Genomic DNA, 13751 nt, shown 5'->3' with positions numbered 1-13751 from the left:
GTATCGGGGGGTCTGTTTTCTGGCTCTTCCCTGGGGGCTCAGTGTGAGACTCCAATGCACCACAGCAGGTTTACTGTTACCCTTCGACCATCACATTGACGATGAAACACAGAGATTGCATCCGGTTTCAATACAAATATCGCAATGCCGATTTATATTGTGGAGAGTAACGTTTCGGGGAGTCTGTTATTTGGCTTTTCACTGGGGGCTCAGTGAGAGACTCCGATGCACCACAGCAGGTTTACTGTTACCCTTCGACCATTACATTGACGATGAAACACAGAAATTGCATCCGGATCAATACAATATTCACAATGCCGATTTCTGACCACAGTAGTACCGTCTCGAAGGGTAAGATGTTTGGCCCTTCCCTGGGGGATCAGTGTTAGACTCCGATGCACCACAGCAGGTTTACTGTTACCCTTCGCCCATCACATTGACGATGAAGCACAGAAATTGCATCCGGTTTCAATACAAATTTCGCAATGCCGATTTATATTGATGGGAGTAACGTATCGGGGGTCTGTTTTTCGGCACTTCCCTGGGAGCTCCGTGTGAGACTCCGATGCACCACTGCATATTTACTATTACCTTCGCCCATCACATTGACTATGAAACACAGAAATTGTATCCGGTTTCAATACAAAATTCGCAATGAGGATTTATATTGACGAGAATAACGTTTCGGGGAATCTGTTTTTCGGCTCTTCCCTAGGGGCTTAGTGTTGGACTCCGATGCACCACAGAAGGTTTACTGCTATCCTTCGACCATTACATTGACGATAAAACACAGAAATAGCATCCGGCTCCAATACAATATTCGCAATGCCTATTTCTGTCCACAGGAGTACCGTTTTGAAGAGTATGTACGTAAGCTCTTCCCTGGGGGCCCAGTGTTAGACTCCGATGCACCACAGCTGGTTTACTGTTACCCGTCGACCATGACAATGACGAAGAAACACAGATATTGCATCCGGTTTCAATACAAAATTCGCAATGCCGATTTCTGTCCACAGGAGAACCGTTTCGAAAAGTATGTACTTTGGCTCTTGTTTGGGGGCTCAGTGTTAGACTCCGATGCACCACAGCAGGTTTACTGTTAACGTTCGAACATCACATTGACGATGAAACACAGAAATAGCAACCGGTTTCAATACAAAATTCGAAATACCGATTTTTATTGACGAGAGTAACATTTCGGGGAGTCTGTTTTTTGGCTCTTCCCTGGGGGCTCAGTGTGAGACTCCGATGCACCACAGCACGTTTACTGTTACCATTCGACCATCACATTGACCATGAAACACAGAAATTGCATCCGGTTTCAATAAAAAATTCGCAATGCCGATTTATATCGACGAGAGTAACGTTCGGGAAGTCTGTCATTTAGCCCTTACCTGGGGGCTCAGTGTAAGACTCCGATGCACCACAGCAAATTTACTATTACCCTTCGACCATCACATTGACTATGAAACACAGAAATTGTATCCGGTCTTAATACAAAATTCGCAATGCCGATTTATATTGACGAGAGTAAAGTTTCGGAGAGTCTGTTTTTCGGCTCTTCCCTGGGGGCTCAGTGTAAGACTCCGATGCACCACAGCAGGTTTACTGCTACCCTTCGACCATCACATTGACGATGAAACACAGAAATGGCATCCGGTTTCAATACAAAATTCGGAATGCCGATTTCTGTCCACAGGAGTACCGTTTCGAAGAGTATTTAGTTAGGCTCTTCCCTGGGGGCCCAGTGTTAGACTCCGATGCACCACAGCTGGTTTACTGTTACCCTTCGACCACCACATTGACGATGAAACACAGGAATTGCATCCGGTTTCAATACAAAATTCGCAATGCTGATTTATATTGACGAGAGTAACGTTTCGGGGAGTCTGTTTTCTGGGTCTTCCCTGGGGTTCAGTGTGAGACTCCAATGCACCACAGCAGGTTTACTGATACCCTTCGACCATCACATTGGCGATGAAACACAGAAATTGCTTCGTGTTTCTATACAAAATTCGCAATGCTGATTTATATTGACGAGAGTAACGTTTCGGGCGGTCTGTTTTCTGGCTCATCCCTGGGGGCTCAGTGTGAGACTCCAATGCACCACAGCAGGTTTACTGTTACCCTTCGACCATCACATTGACGATGAAACACAGAAATTGCATCCGGTTTCAATACAAATATCGCAATGCCGATTTATATTGTGGAGAGTAACGATTCGGGGAGTCTGTTATTTGGCTTTTCACTGGGGGCTCAGTGAGAGACTCCAATGCACCACAGCAGGTTTACTGTTACCCTTCGACCATTACATTGACGATGAAACACAGAAATTGCATCCGGATCAATACAATATTCACAATGCCGATTTCTGATCACAGTAGTAGCGTTTCGTTGAGTATGATGTTTGGCCCTTCCCTGGGGGATCAGTGTTAGGCTCCGATGCACCACAGCAGGTTTACTGTTACCCTTCGACCATCACATTGACGATGAAGCATAGAAATTGCATCCGGTTTCAATACAAATTTCGCAATGCCGAATTATATTGATGGGAGTAACGTATCGGGGGTCTGTTTTTCGTGTCTTCCCTGGGAGCTCCGTGTGAGACTCCGATGCACCACTGCATATTTACTATTACCCTTCGCCCGTCACATTGACTATGAAACAAAGTAATTGTATCCGGTTTCAATACAAAATTCGCAATGCCGATTTATATTGACGAGAGTAACGTTTTGGGGAGTCTGTTTTTCGGCTCTTCCCTGGGGGCTCAGTGTGAGACTCCGATGCCCCACAGCAGGTTTACTGCTACCCTTCGACCATTACGTTGACGATAAAACACAGAAATAGCATCCGGTTGCAATACAAAATTCGCAATGCCGATTTCTGTCCACAGGAGTACCGTTTCGAAGAGTATGTAGTTAAGCTCTTCCCTGGGGGCCCAGTGTTAGACTCCGATGCACCACAGCTGGTTTACTGTCACCCGTCGACCATGACAATGACGATTAAACACAGATATTGCATCCGGTTTCAATACAAAATTCGCAAAGCCGATTTCTGTCCACAGGAGTACTGTTTCGAAAGGTATGTACTTTCGCTCTTCTTAGGGGACCCAGTGTTAGACTCCGATGCACCACAGCAGGTTTACTGTTACCCTTCGACCACCACATTGACGATGAAACACAGGAGTAGCAACCGGTTTCAATACAAAATTCGCAATGCCGATTTATATTGACGAGAGTAATGTTCGGGGAGCCTGTTTTTTGGCCCTTCCCAGGGAGATCGGTGTGAGACTCCGATGCACCACAGCAGGTTTAATGTTACCCTTCGACCATCACATTGGCGATGAAACTCAGAATTTGCATCCGGTTTCAATACAAAATTCGCAATGCCGATTTATATTGACGAGAGTAACGTTTCGGGGAGCCTGTTATTTGGCTTTTCCCTGGTGGCTCAGTGTGAGACTCTGCTGCACCGCAGCAGGTTTACTGTTACCCTTCGACCATGACATTGTCGATGAAACACAGAAATTGCATCCGGATCTATACAAAATTCACAATGCCGATATCTGTCCACAGGAGTACCGTTTCGAAGAGTATGTAGTATGGATCCCCCTTTGTTAGTCTCCGTACGGTACCGTTTCGAAGAGTATGTGGTTTGGGTCTTCCCTGCGGCCCCAGTGTTAGACTATGATGCACCACAGCAGGTTTACTGTTACCATTCGACCATCACATTGGCGATGAAACACAGAAATTGCATCCGGTTTCAATACATAATTCGCAATGCCGATTTATGTTCACGAGAGTAACGTTTCGGGGAGTCTGTTATTTGGCTTTAACCTGGGGGCTCAGTGTGAGACTCCGGTGCACCGCAGCAGGTTTACTATTACCCTTCGACCATGAAATTGACGATGAAACACAGAAATTGCATCCGGATGAATACAAAATTCACAATGACCATTTCTTTCCACAGGAGCACCGTTTCGAAGAGTATGTAGTTTGCATCTTCCCTGCGGGCCTAGTGTTAGACTCCAATGCACCACAGCAGGTTTACTGTTACCCTTCGACCATCACATTGACGTTGAAACACAGAAATTGCATCCGGTTTCAATACAAAATTGGCAATGCCGATTGATATTGATGATACTAACGTTTTGGTGTAGTCTGTTTTTTGCCTCTTCCTTGGGGGCTCAGTGTGCGACTCAGATGCACCACAGCAGGGTTACTGTTACCCTTCGACCATCACATAGACGACGAAACACAGAAATTGCATCCGGTTTCAATACAAAATTCGCAATGCCGATTTATATTGACGAGAGTAATGTTCGGGGAGCCTGTTTTTTGGCTCTTCCCAGCGGGATCGGTGTGAGACTCCGATGCACCACAGCAATTTTACTGTTACCCTTCGACCATCACATTGGCGATGAAACACAGAAATTGCATCGGGTTTCAATACAAAATTCGCAATGCCGATTTATATTGACGAGAGTAACGTTTTGGGGAGTCTGTTTTTTGCCTCTTCCCTGGGGGCTCAGTGTGCGACTCCGATGCACCACAGCAGGGTTACTGTTACCCTTCGACCATCACATAGACGACGAAACACAGATATGGCATCCGGTTTCAATACAAAATTCGCAATGTCGATTTATAATGACGGTAGTAACGCGTCGGGAATTTGTTCTTTGGCTCTTCCCTGGGGGCTCAGTGTGAGACTCCGATGCACCACAGCAGGTTTACTGTTACCCTTCGACCATAACATTGACGATGAAACACAGATATTGTATCCGGTTTCAATACAAAATTCGCAATGCCGATTTATATTGACGAGAGTAACGTTTCATGGGAGTCTCGTTTTTGGCTCTTCCCTGGGGTCTCAGTGTTAGACTCCGATGCACCACAACAGGTTTACTGTTACCCTTCGACCATGACATTGACGATGAAACACAGAAATTGCATCCGGATCAATACAAAATTCACAATGCCGATTTCTGTCTACAGGAGCACCGTTTCGAAGAATATGTAGTTTGGATCTTCCCTGCGGGCCTAGTGTTAGACTCCAATGCACCACAGCGAGTTTACTGTTACCCTACGACCATCACATTGACGATGAAACACAGATATTGCATCCGGTTTCAATACAAAATTGGCTTTGCCGATTTATATTGACGAGAGTAACGTTTCGGGGAGCCTGTCTTTTGGCTCTTCCCTGGGGGCTCAGTGTTAGGCTCCGATGTTCCTCGGCAGGTTTACTGTTACCCTTCGCCAATGACATTGACGATGAAACACAGAAATTGCATACGGTTTCAATACAAAATTCGCAATACCGATTTCTGTCCACAGGAGTACCGTTTCGAAGAGTATGTACTTTGGCTCCTCCCTGGGGGTCCAGTGTTGGACTCCGCTGCACCACAGCAGGTTTACTGTTACCCTTCGACCATCACATTGACGATGAAACACCGAAGTTGCATACGGATTCAATACGAAATTCGCAATGCCGATTTATATTGACGAGCGTAACGTTTTGGGGAGTCTGTATTTTGGCTCTTCCCTGCGGGCTCAGTGTGGGACTCCGATGCACCACAGCAGGTTTACTGTTACCCTTCGACCATCACATTGACGATGAAACACAGAAATTGTATCCGGATTCAATACAAAATTCACAAAGCCGATTTCTGTCAACAGGAGTACCGTTTCGAAGAGTATGTACTTTGGCTCTTCCCTGGGGACCCAGTGTTAGACTAAGATGCACCACAGCTGGTTTACAGTTACCATTCGACCATCTCATTGACGATGAAAGACAGAAATTGCATCCGGTTTCAATACAAATTCGCAATGCCGAAATATATTGACAAGAGTAACGTTTCGGAGAGTCTGTTATTTGGCTTTAACCTGGGGGCTCAGTGTGAGACTCCGATGCACCGCAGCAGGTTTACTGTTACTCTTCGACCATGACATAGACGATGAAACAGAGAAATTTCATCCGGATCAATACAAAATTCACAATGCCGATTTCTGTCCACAGGAGCCCGTTTTGAAGAGTATGTAGTTTGGATATTCATTGCGGGCCCAGTGTTAGACTCCGATGCACCACAGCAGGTTTACTGTTACCCTTCGACCATCACATAGAGTACGAAACACAAAAATTGCATCCGGTTTCAATACAAAATTGGCAATGCCGAGTTATATTGACGAGTGTAACGTTTCGGGGAGTCTGTTTTTTGCCTTTTCCCTGGGGGCTTAGTGTGAGACTCCGATGCACCACAGCAGGGTTACTGTTACACTTCGACCATCACATTTACGATGAAACACAGAAATTGCATCAGGATCAACACAAAATTCTCAATGCCGATATATGTCCACAGGTGTACCGTTTCGAAGAGTATGTGGTTTGGGTCTTCCCTGCGGCCCCAGTGTTGGACTATGATGCACCACAGCGGGCTTACTGTTACCCTTCGACCATCACATTGGCGATGAAACACAGAAATTGCATCCGGTTTCAATACATAATTCGCAATGCCGATTTATGTTCACGAGAGTAACGTTTCGGGGAGTCTGTTATTTGGCTTTAACCTGGGGGCTCAGTGTGAGACTCCGGTGCACCGCAGCAGGTTTACTATTACCCTTCGACCATGAAATTGACGATGAAACACAGAAATTGCATCCGGATCAATACAAAATTCACAATGACAATTTCTTTCCACAGGAGCACCGTTTCGAAGAGTATGTAGTTTGCATCTTCCCTGCGGGCCTAGTGTTAGACTCCAATGCACCACAGCAGGTTTACTGTTACCCTTCGACCATCACATTGACGATGAAACACAGATATTGCATCCGGTTTCAATAAAAATTTGGCAATGCCGATTTATATTGACGAGAGTAACGTTTGGGGGAGTCTGTTTTTTGGCTCTTCCCTGGGGGCTCAGTGTTAGACTCCGATGTACCTCGGCAGGTTTACTGTTACCGTTCGCCAATGACATTGACGATGAAACTCAGAAATTGCATACGGTTTCAATACAAAATTCGCAATACCGATTTCTGTCCACAGGAGTACCATTTCGAAGAGTATGTACTTTGGTTCTTCCCTGGGGGCCCAGTGTTAGACTCCGATGCACCACAGCTGGTTTACTGTTACCATTCGACCATCACATTGACGTTGAAACACAGAAATTGCATCCGGTATCAATACAAAATTGGCAATGCCGATTGATATTGATGATACTAACGTTTTGGTGTAGTCTGTTTTTTGCCTCTTCCTTGGTGGCTCAGTGTGCGACTCAGATGCACCACAGCAGGGTTACTGTTACCCTTCGACCATCACATAGACGACGAAACACAGATATTGCATCCGGTTTCAATACAAAATTCGCAATGCCGATTTATATTGACGAGAGTAATGTTCGGGGAGCCTGTTTTTTGGCTCTTCCCAGGGGGATCGGTGTGAGACTCCGATGCACCACAGCAATTTTACTGTTACCCTTCGACCATCACATTGGCGATGAAACACAGAAATTGCATCGGGTTCCAATACAAAATTCGCAATGCCGATTTATATTGACGAGAGTAACGTTTTGGGGAGTCTGTTCTTTGCCTCTTCCCTGGGGGCTCAGTGTGCGACTCCGATGCACCACAGCAAGGTTACTGTTACCCTTCGACCATCACATAGACGACGAAACACAGATATTGCATCCGGTTTCAATACAAAATTCGCAATGTCGATTTATAATGACGGTAGTAACGCGTCGGGAGCCTGTTCTTTGGCTCTTCCCTGGGGGCTCAGTGTGAGACTCCGATGCACCACAGCAGGTTTACTGTTACCCTTCGACCATCACATTGACGATGAAACACAGAAATTGCATCCGGATCAATAGAAAATTCACAATGCCGATATATGTCCACAGGTGTACCGTTTCGAAGAGTATGTGGTTTGGGTCTTCCCTGCGGCCCCAGTGTTAGACTACGATTCACCACAGCAGGTTTACTGTTACCCTTCTACCATCACATTGACGATGAAACACAGATATTGTATCCGGTTTCAATACAAAATTCGCAATGCCGATTTATATTGACGACAGTAACGTTTCATGGGAGTCTCGTTTTTGGCTCTTCCCTGGGGTCTAAGTGTTAGACTCCGATGCACCACAACAGGTTTACTGTTACCCTTCGACCATGACATTGACGATGAAACACAGAAATTGCATCCGGATCAATACAAAATTCACAATGCCGATTTCTGTCTACAGGAGCACCGTTTCGAAGAATATGTAGTTTGGATCTTCCCTGCGGGCCTAGTGTTAGACTCCAATGGACCACAGCAGGTTTACAGTTACCATTCGACTATCTCATTGACGATGAATGACAAAAATTGCATCCGGTTTCAATACAAAATTCGCAATGCCGAAATATATTGACAAGAGTAACGTTTCGGAGAGTCTGTTATTTGGCTTTAACCTGGGGGCTCAGTGTGAGACTCCGATGCACCGCAGCAGGTTTACTGTTACTCTTCGACCATGACATAGACGATGAAACTCAGAAATTGCATACGGTTTCAATACAAAATTCGCAATACCGATTTCTGTCCACAGGAGTACCATTTCGAAGAGTATGTACTTTGGTTCTTCCCTGGGGGCTCATTGTTAGACTCCAATGCACCACAGCTGGTTTACTGTTCCCATTCGACCATCACATTGACGTTGAAACACAGAAATTGCATCCGGTATCAATACAAAAATCGCAATGCCGATTTATATTGACAAGAGTAACGTTTCGGAGAGTTTGTTATTTGGCTCTTCCCTGGGGGCTCAGTGTGAGACTCCGATGCACCGCAGCAGGATTACTGTTACCCGTCGACCATCACATTGACGATGAAACACAGAGATTGCATCCGGTTTCAATACAAAATTCGCAATGCCAATTTATATTTACGAGAGTAACGTTTCGGGGAATCTGTTCTTCGGCTCTTCCTGGGGGCTCAGTGTGAGACTCCGATGCACCACAGCAGGTTTACTGTTACCCTTCGACCATCACATTGGCGATGAAACACAGAAATTGCATCCGGTTTCAATACATAATTCGCAATGGTGATTTATGTTGACGAGAGTAACGTTTCGGGGTGTCTGTTATTTGGCTTTAACCTGGGGGCTCAGTGTGAGACTCCGATGCACCGCAGCAGGTTTACTGTTACCCTTCGACCATGACATTGACGATGAAACACAGAAATTGCATCCGGATCAATACAAAATTCACAATGCCGCTTTCTGTCCACAGGAGTACCGTTTTGAAGAGTATGTTATTTGGCTCTTCCCTGGGGGCTCAGTGTGAGACTCCGATGCACCGCAGCAGGATTACTGTTACCCGTCGACCATCACATTGACGATGAAACACAGAGATTGCATCCGGTTTCAATACATAATTCGCAATGCCGATTTATATTGACGAGAGTAACGTTTCGGGGAGTCTGTTCTTTGGCTCTTCCTGGGGGCTCAGTGTGCTACTCCGATGCACCACAGCAGGGTTACTGTTACCCTTCGCCCATCACATAGACGACGAAACACAGAAATTGCATCCGGTTTCAATACAAAATTCGCAATGCCAATTTATATTGACGAGAGTAATGTTCGGGGAGCCTGTTTTTTGGCCTTTCCCAGGGGGATCGGTGTGAGACTCCGATGCACCACAGCAGGTTTACTGTTACCCTTCGACCATCACATTGGCGATGAAACACAGAAATTGCATCGGGTTTCAATACAAAATTCGCAATGCCGATTTATATTGATGAGAGTAACGTTTTGTGGAGTCTGTTTTTTGCCTCTTCCCTGGGGGCTCAGTGTGCGACTCCGATGCACCACAGCAGGGTTACTGTTACCCTTCGACCATCACATAGACGACGAAACACAGATATTGCATCCGGTTTCAATACAAAATTCGCAATGCCGATTTATAATGACGGTAGTAACGCGTCGGGAGTCTGTTTTTTGGCTCTTCCCTGGGGGCTCAGTGTGAGACTCCGATGCACCACAGTAGGTTTACTGTTACCCTTCGACCATCACATTGGCGATAAAACACAGAAATTGCATCCGGTTTCAATACATAATTCGCAATGCCGATTTATGTTCACGAGAGTAACGTTTCGGGGAGTCTGTTATTTGGCTTTAACCTGGGGGCTCAGTGTGAGACTCCGCTGCACTGCAGCAGGTTTACTGTTACCCTTCGACCATGACATTGTTGATGAAACACAGAAATTGCATCCGGATCAGTACAAAATTCACAATGCCGATATATGTCCACAGGTGTACCGTTTCGAAGAGTATGTGGTTCGGGTCTTCCCTGCGGCCCCAGTGTTAGACTACGATGCACCACAGCAGGTTTACTGTTACCCTTCGACCATCACATTGACGATGAAACACAGATATTGCATCCGGTTTAAATACAAAATTCGCAATGCTGATTTATATTGACGAGAGTAACGTTTCATGGGAGTCTCTTTTTTGGCTCTTCCCTGGGGTCTCAGTGTAAGACTCCGATGCACCACAGCAGGATTACTGTTACCCTTCGACCTTCACATTGACGATGATACACAGAAATTGCATCCGGTTTCAATACAAAATTCGCAATGCCGAATTATATTGACAAGAGTAACGTTTCGGAGAGTCTGTTATTTGGCTCTTCCCTGGGGGCTCAGTGTGAGTCTCCGATGCACCACAACAGGTTTAATGTTACCCTTCGACCATCACATTGGCGATGAAACACAGAAATTGCATCCGGTTTCAATACATAATTCGCAATGCCGATTTATGTTCACGAGAGTAACGTTTCGGGGAGTCTGTTATTTGGCTTTAACCTGGGGGCTCTGTGTGAGACTCCGGTGCACCGCAGCAGGTTTACTATTACCCTTCGACCATGACATTGACGTTGAAACACAGAAAGTGCATCCGGATCAATACAAAATTCACAATGCCGATTTCTGTCTACAGGAGTACCGTTTCGAAGGGTATGTACTTTGGCTCTTCCCTGGGGGCCCAGTGTTAGACTCCGATGCACCACAGCTGGTTTACAGTTACCACTCGACCATCTCATTGACGATGAAACACAGAAATTGCATCCGGTTTCAATACAAAATTCGCAATGCCGAATTATATTGTCAAGAGTAACGTTTCGGAGAGTCTGTTATTTCGCATTAAGCTGGGGGCTCAGTGTGAGACCCCGATGCACCACAGCAGGTTTACTGTTACCCTTCGACCATGACATAGACGATGAAACACAGAAATTGCATCCGGATCAATACAAAATTCACAATGCCGATTTCAGTCCACAGGAGCCCGTTTTGAAGAGTATGTAGTTTGGATCTTCATTGCGGGCCCAGTGTTAGACTCCGATGCACCACAGCAGGTTTACTGTTACCCTTAGACCATCACATTGACGATGAAACACAGATATTGCATCCGGTTTCAATACAAAATTGGCAATGCCGATTTATATTGACGAGAGTAACGTTTCGGGGAGTCTGTTTTTTGGCTCTTCCCTGGGGGCTCAGTGTTAAACTCCGATGTACCTCGGCAGGTTTACTGTTACCCTTCGCCAATGACATTGACGATGAAACACAGAAATTGCATACGGTTTCAATACAAAATTCGCAATACCGATTTCTGTCCACAGGAGAACCGTTTCGAAGAGTATGTACTTTGGCTCTTCCCTGGGGGCCCAGTCTTGGACTCCGATGCACCACAGCAGGTTTACTGTTACCCTTCGACCATCAAATTGACGCTGAAACACAGAAGTTGCATCCGGTTTCAATACGAAATTCGCAATGCCGATTTATATTGACGAGAGTAACGTTTCGAGGAGTCTGTTTTTCGGCTCTTCCCTGGGGGCTCAGTGTGATACTCCGATGCACCACAGCACGTTTACTGTTAGCCTTCGACCATCACATTGACGATGAAACACAGAAATTGCATCCGGTTTCAATAAAAAATTGGCAATGCCGATTTATATTGACGAGAGTAACGTTTCGGGGAGCCTGTTTTTTGGCTCATCCCTGGGGGCTCAGTGTTAGACTCCGATGTACCTCGGCAGGTTTACTGTTACCCTTCGCCAAAGACATTGAAGATGAAAGACAGAAATTGCATACGGTTTCAATACAAAATTCGCAATGCCGCTTTCTGTCCACAGGAGTACCGTTTCGAAGAGTATGTAGTTTGGATCTTCCCTGCGGGCCCAGTGTTAGACTCCGATGCTCCACAGCAGGTTTACTGTTACCCCTCGACCATCACATTGACGATGAAACACAGATATTGCATCCGGTTTCAATACAAAATTGGCAATGCCGATTTATATTGATGATAGTAACGTTTTGGGGCGTCTGTTTTTTGCCTCTTCCCTGGGGGCTCAGTGTGCGACTCCGATGCACCACAGCAGGGTTACTGTTACCCTTCGACCATCACATAGACGACGAAACACAGAAATCGCATCCGGTTTCAATACAAAATTCGTAATGCCAATTTATATTGACGAGAGTAACGTTTCGGGGAGTCTGTTTTTTGGCTCTTCCCTGGGGGCTCTTTGTTGGACTCCGATGCACCAAAGCTGGGTTACTGTTACCCTTCGACCATCACATAGACGACGAAACACAGATATTGCATCCGGTTTCAATGCAAAATTCGCAATGCCGATTTATAATGTCGGTAGTAACGCGTCGGGAGTCTGTTTTTTGGCTCTCCCCTGGGGGCTCAGTGTGAGACTCCGTTGCACCACAGCAGGTTTACTGTTACCCTTCGACCATCACATTGGCGATGAAACACAGAAATTGCATTCGGTTTCAATACAAAATTGGCAATGCCGATTTATATTGACGAGAGTAACGTTTCGGGGAGTCTGATTTTTGGCTTTTCCCTGGGGGCTCAGTGTGAGACTCCGATGCACCACAGCAGGGTTACTGTTGCACTTCGACCATAACATTTACGATGAAACACAGAAATTGCATCCGGATCAATACAAAATTCACAATGCCGATATATGTCCACAGGTGTACCGTTTCGAAGAGTATGTGGCTTGGGTCTTCCCTGCGGCCCCAGTGTTAGACTACGATGCACCACAGCAGGTTTACTGTTACCCTTCGAACATCACATTGACGATGAAACACAGAAATTGCATCCGGTTTCAATAAAAAATTGGCAATGCCGATTTATACTGACGAGAGTAACGTTTCGGGGAGCCTGTTTTTTGGCTCTTCCCTGGGGGTTCAGTGTTAGACTCCGATGTACCTCGGCAGGTTTACTGTTACCCTTCGCCAATGACATTGACGATGAAACATAGAAATTGCATCTGGTTTCAATACATAATTCGCAATGCTGATTTATGTTGACGAGAGTAACGTTTCGGGGAGTCTGTTATTTGACTTTAACCTGGGGGCTCAGTGTGAGACTCCGATGCACCGCAGCAGGTTTACTGTTACCCTTCGACCATGAAATTGACGATGAATCACAGAAATTGCATCCGGATCAATACAAAATTCACAATGCCGCTTTCTGTCCACAGGAGTACCGTTTCGAAGAGTATGTAGTTTGGATCTTCCCTGCGGGCCCAGTGTTAGACCCCGATGCTCCACAGCAGGTTTACTGTTACCCTTCGACCATCACATTGACGATGAAACACAGATATTGCATCCGGTTTCAATACAAAATTGGCAATGCCGATTTATATTGATGATAGTAACGTTTTGGGGAGTCTGTTTTCTGCCTCTTGCCTGGGGGCTCAGTGTGC

This window comes from Schistocerca cancellata, chromosome 9, assembly GCF_023864275.1.
Source record: "Schistocerca cancellata isolate TAMUIC-IGC-003103 chromosome 9, iqSchCanc2.1, whole genome shotgun sequence".
In the NCBI taxonomy this organism is placed as follows: Eukaryota; Metazoa; Arthropoda; class Insecta; order Orthoptera; family Acrididae; genus Schistocerca; species Schistocerca cancellata.
This window is presented reverse-complemented; position numbering follows the sequence as displayed.